Below are 6,550 nucleotides of genomic sequence, written 5' to 3'. Positions count from 1 at the left end.
TATCCCATGTTTGATTCCTATTATTTGCCCATTAAAATGAAAAATATGACCGTTATCCACCATATCAAGTCACCATATTTGACTTTCTATCTGTAATGACTATATTTTTCATTCTCATTTTTACATTAATGTGTACCAAACGGGCCCATAGACGACTTTGTTCGGGATTGAAACAATGCATCTCTCACGATCGAGTAGTCTCCAAGCAGGATGAAAAATGCCCTTGTCCGATTAAAGAAAACTGTTACTTCAATAACAAATGCCTATTAAAAAAAAAAAAAAAGGCATCGGCTAGAGAGAGGAAAAAAAAAAACCCAGAGCAAGCCAACAACTGGGTTTAAAAATATTATTAGAAATAATTTTATTAAGTATCCAATAATTTGATCAATTATAATTTGACTCAAAAGTTCAAATAAATTTTGTCCAAAATAATATATGTAAGACAAGGATCCACCCGCACCTGTATTGAACGAAACTTGAACTTGGATTGTGTACATGCTCATATCGTATTGAACCGAATTGATGGGACGGACAATGATAGACCTATGTGCGGGCTTAGAGTCGAACGTAAATAGAATTTAAGTCTTTCATTTTCAAAGACTAGTGGCACCCTCTGATGATCAAATTATCAAATTTTCAAAATATAAATCAAACAAAAGTTTTCAATGTTTCCTACGTGGGCTGAATCTTAGCAAATTCATTCAAACTCTAACTCAGTCCCTGTTTGAGACCCATTCACATTCATTTTTGTACATTCTATGCGTTTTCGTACATGCTTCATATTTCTTCCATTTTCTAATTGATTTAGGATCTTCTCTTCTAATTAATTCATATCATTTTGGAACATGCAATTGATCCTTATTAGCCACCCTCCATAATTCAAGTTTATTGTTCACTTGGGTCCATATATTTCATTGCTCACTGAAATTTAAAATGTAGAGTTTTGGTTATTGAATTTAGGGTCCATAACTTTCGATTGCTCACTAAAATTTAAAATATTGAGTTTTAGTTAATTAACATTAAAAAAAATATTGTACGTTACTCACTATCATAACTTCCGTCTCAAACCTCTAACGTAATTTGTGACGTGGCTGATGGAATGCATGTATGGTGCTCATCACACCATTAAATTTTGAGATGGTCAAATTTTGGCCACTAAATTTTGAAAAATGTCTTCTATTGCTCACTAGTGTTTGAGATAATCGAATTTTGACCACTGAATTTTGAAAAATGTCAAACTTTGATCACTAAACTTTAAAAAACATTTTTTATTGCTCACTTTAATTTTGAATTTAACCACATATTTATACAATAAAAATATTTTACATGTAAACTCAAAAAATTTCGTAACCTTTTAACTACACATTCTCCACAAAAATCATTATTTAAAAACTTGATTATCTCAAATTTTTGTGACCAAAATTCAACTATCTCAAAATTCAGTAGCCAAAATTCGACCACTTAAAAGTTCTGTGAGTATAATCGAGTTTTTGCCACAAAACTTAGAAAAAGGTCTTCTATGGCCCACAATAAATTTGGATTTAATTAAAATTCGTTGTTATAATTTGGATTTAATTTTATTTAACAACAAACAAATTCATTGTGTGTTTCGTGGTAAAATTCAAATATTATGATGAAAATAGGTTCAAATTCTAAATAAGAAAAAAAAATTAAATTTAACTAATGTGCAATTAAGTAATCATTCCTAGACAATGCTTGCAAAGCTATGCAAAGGATGTGACTACTAATTATAATGAAACACACAATATATTTAGCGTAAAAATAAAATAAAATTCTAATTTTTTTTTTAACAACAATTTTTAGCCCATGTTTGATAGCCATTACTAAAAAAAAGTTAAAAAAATATAAAGAGGAGTTCTAAAAATAGTGATTTTTTGGAAAACGTATGCCTTAAAATTGGAAAAAATTTTGAGTTTACGTGTAAAATATTTTATTGTATAGATGTGTGGTCAAATCCAAATTTATAGAGAGCAATAAAAGACGTTTTGTAAAGTCAAATGGCTAAAGTTCGACATTTTTCAAAGTTCAGTTACCAAAATTCGACCACCTCAAAATTCAGTGATGTTAGCATTTTCTTTAGGGAGGTTGGATGCGACTCTTGTGAGTTATACAGATAGATGTGAACAAAGTTGCTCACAACTTTGCTTCTTTTGCCATTTCTTTTCCTTCTATGTCCTTTTGGTTGGATTGTATCCATGTGTATATTGTGCATGAAGAAATGAAATGATATGAAATGATATGATCCCATTTTGTTTCAAAAAAAAGAAAAAGTTAGTGATTCAGTTGAAATTGCTAGAATGAATGAACCTAAATTTACTCTACTAATTCAGATTATCCGTCGGTTTGTAACTACTTGTTTGTTTTTTCTCTTTTTCCTGGATCATTTTGTGAGTTGATTTCGAAGAGATTCCAACGCAAACAAATGATTCTTTTCAACTTACCCTTTTAAGGATAGAGAAAACATAGGTAATTATTTAATATAAGTATACAAAATTTGAGAACGTTAATAAAATAAAGAATGAATATTATGCAAGCAATTTTCAGACGTCAAAGAATTCTGATTTTACTTTTTACCATTGGACTGCCCTTTTTTTTTTTTTTTGATATCCAAGTATCCACCTTACAGTGACTAAATCCTGAAATTTATACCTTGGCCCTTTAGGCTGCAGACAGGTTAAACCGCAGGTTGTGTCCCAAACTGATCAGTGCTCAAAAGCCCCCCACATTGGACTGCCCTATTTGCTACAGCTCGTGTGGCCTTTCATATGTTAATTACAAGTAATAGACCCACCACCAATTCAATAAACTTAATGATATATTACGTCATCATTTTAAAGTTGCCTAATAGCTGTGTTTAAGCCCTTTATTATGGTGTAAGACTAGTAGTGTATGTAACTTCAAAAAATAATTTGTGGCTCAAATCCAAAGGCAAAATAAATATTGTAAATTGTTGTTGAACTTCTTCGTCCATCAAATTCATTGCAGAAATTTTTCTCCCCTACAAAAATGTGGAAATTTTGATAAATCTTGTATAGCAAGAGTTGACAACAGTTGTATAACACTTTTACTAAAACAATAATCACCTCGTTAAGGACAAATTTTGTCGTGTTTTATCGTTGGATGACTTTGAGCTCAATTCCCTGTTTAATCCCATATATATCTCTTTAGCTCAAATGTATGCTATAGTAATGTGTTATTATATAGGACTAGGAGATCAAGTAAATGAACAAAACCTCATTTTTAAATGCTTTGCAAAGTCGTCTAAAATTTTAACCAGGGTATACTACCAATCACTTCATAGGAACCATATTTCAACGTTGTTAATCTAGAAAGAATATGGTCCAAAGTCGCATAAAATTCTTGATGTGCAAACAAGGCTCACTAAGAAAGAATTGGGAAAATCAAAATTTAGCTCAATTTATGGGCACTGTTAGTTTTTTGAGATTAGTAGGCATGGGAATTAGGGTTCGCATCCGTACATGTAGTTTGGTGTCGAAACATTTTCATCTTATTTTTTTTATGACGGGAGAATTTCCAACCATTACCCTTTGAGTGTGCACTGAGTAAATTCTCCAGTTGATACAATAACTTGCAAATTAGTGGAACTACCCACTTTAATCTTATTTGTTCCATAATCAATGGGTCCAGTGGAACCACTCACTTTAATCAATTAGTCAAGATTCTGCTTAGATATGAAATTACTGACTTTATTTTCCTTTCTTTCAAAGGATATTTGGTTGGGAAGAATTTATGTGACTTGAGGTGCATGGAACCTTAATTTTTTCGAAACATATTCATCTTATTTGTTCCATAATCAATGGGTCCAGTGGGGCCACCCGCTTTAATCAATAGTCAAGATTTTGCTTAGATATGAAGTTACTGGTTTTATATTTGGTCGGAAAGAATTTATGTGACTTGAGGGCATGAACCTTAATTTTTTTCTAATTAAAAATCTACACGTTAAGTCGTGAAATTTAATTATTATCGTTATGTGAAGTCCGCAAGCAAATCAATCTTACTGTGTTAAGGTCATGGTGGTTGGAAAGGAAAAGGAAGCCGCACCCATCGAGTCAAAATTTTGTGAGGGTAGTTTAGGAATTTTGTACTAGTAACTTTGATTTTGCCCTAATTTTTCTTATAAATAGAGAGTTATCATTAAGGTTTATGTAATCATCATCAAAAGAGAGATGGAAGTAAGAGAAAACAAGATATATAATTTTTCTTTCATAGACTTTTTTCGTCATAGTGTAAATTTTGCATATTCTTATGTGTCTACTTTTTTCTTTTTTTTTTCTCAATGGTATATAATTATTGTTTCTAGTTTTCAACATTTCAAGTAGACAACTCATCATTTTCCTTTTGCTTATGATTTAAGTTTGAACAAACAATAATGAATTAAGAAAAAAGAGGAAAGAGAAAGGGAAGCGACGGAAAAGAACGTTGTCTTACATTAAGGTGAATTTTGATAAATTTTACGAGTTCTCGTGTCTATTTTGTTTCCATTTTTATTACTCTTAATGATATATAATAATGGTTTCTAAGTTTCAACATTTCATGTAGACAACGTTGTCATTTTTCTTTTGCTTATGATTTAAGTTTGACCTAACGATAATGATTTAAGAAAAAAGAGGAAAAAGAAAAGGAATCTTGATTCTTGGTTGTTTAAACTTAATTTCCATGGTACGTACGCCTTGTAAAGTCAAAATTTCTCAAGCAGTGTCTTTTTCTTACACGATTTTTGCACATAATCATGTCCTCAGCAACATTATCCCTGTGTGCATGTGTTACATTTATACCTCGTTTTTGGCAGATGTCTAGCGAAAAAGTTGACATTTTTAAGTGCTGATCTCTCGTCTATTTTTTCAACGTTTTATTCATTTGATTCATTTTTATTTTTTTTTCACATTTGCTTCTTGTTTGATGATCATTAAAACAAATTTTTTTCCCAAATTTTTTTTCTACTGCACATTTTTATAATAAAATATTTTGTACGTAAATTTAAAATTTTTTAATATTTTTTAACAACGCATTTTCCAAAAATCCACCATTTCAAAACTCATTTTTTCAAAAAAAAAAAAAAAAATCATTTTAATGGTTATCAAATAGAGGTGAGCATTCTTTGATATGATTTTTAGCCTTTATTATTATTTTCATCATATAATAATTCAACAGTAATTCACAGCTTCTAATAATTCTCCTTGCGACTTCACTATATTTAAGTTTTCATTGAGTTGTTTCATGATTCTTATTTTGAAATATCTAACTCAAAATTAATTTCCAACTTAGGGAAGGCAAAAAAAAATATCAAACACGACCCTATGGCAAACCATTCTGATCGGACCGAAGATTCCCCACTTAAGCAAATAATAGAGCGGGAATGAGATCGAGAAGTTAGACCCAGGTTGGGGACGATCATGGTCATTGCCTCGCACTCGACCCATTTAACTTGTATTTCAAAAAGAAAAAAAAAGATTATAAAAATTGACTTCTTTACATTGTTGTCTATTTCTAATTGATAACTTTCTTAAACAAAATCAATTAATTAGATCTATATTTTAGAAATTAAATTGAAGTAATTGGTTCTGTATGTTCTTTTATTTTATTCATGTTTTTTATGGACAAAGTCTATTCTTTAGATTTGCGGTGTTGAATTATGGAAATTTATTACCTGATGAGGGAAAAAAGAGTAATTATTTAATTAAGTTACTAATATTGTTTTCTGTAGAAAGGAAAAGTTGGAAAGAACGAAGAATTGATCTCCAGAGTAGGGAAATTTAAAATTACACTTGTTTTCTCTATTTTCTACAAAATAGTGCATCATATTTACAAAAATGAAAAATGAATAAGTAGGTAACTTGAGGTTGGAGGTTCTCCACCCTGCCATATCATGCCCTGCCATCGCCCCCTAATAAGCGAAGATGGGGTAGGTATGGGACGGGAATGTCTTGAGAAGGATTGGGATGGGAAATGGGATCCTCAGCCCGAATCCATCCCGTTGGCATTCATAATTTTACCTCGTCTATGGATAGTTAAGATTTTAAAAATGTTTAGAGAAAAGGTAAAAGATACTTTAATTTCTAAAAATATTCACATAAGTAGATTATTTCTAAAGCCATCGAGAGTAGGTGTTAGGGGTTAAGAATTAAAGTTTTTTGTTGATACAAATCATCAATGATAATAGTTATGAGTCTATAAATTTAAAAAAGAAAAAAGAAAAAAGAAAAAAAATATATATATATATAAAATACTTTCACAAAAATGACAATTGTATTTAAATGTTGACTTCAAAATTCGACGAGATGTGTGGTAAATAAATTCCAACTCCATTTTTGTTCACATGTAAGTTTTTTGCACACTTTGGACAAAACGTTGATGCATGTGGCCTCTTCTCCAACGATGGGAAAGCAGATCCAAGCACTTCGACGCTCAATGGACACGACAAAACTCAAAAGGATGGATTTTGCATTATTAAATTGTTTATAGATGAAATTAACTTTAGTAAAAAGTTGAAGGATTAAATTGATGTTCT

The sequence above is a fragment of the Olea europaea genome, unplaced genomic scaffold, assembly GCF_002742605.1.
Source record: "Olea europaea var. sylvestris unplaced genomic scaffold, O_europaea_v1 scaffold2000, whole genome shotgun sequence".
NCBI classification, from domain to species: Eukaryota; Viridiplantae; Streptophyta; class Magnoliopsida; order Lamiales; family Oleaceae; genus Olea; species Olea europaea.
Note: the sequence above shows the minus strand (reverse complement) of the source record.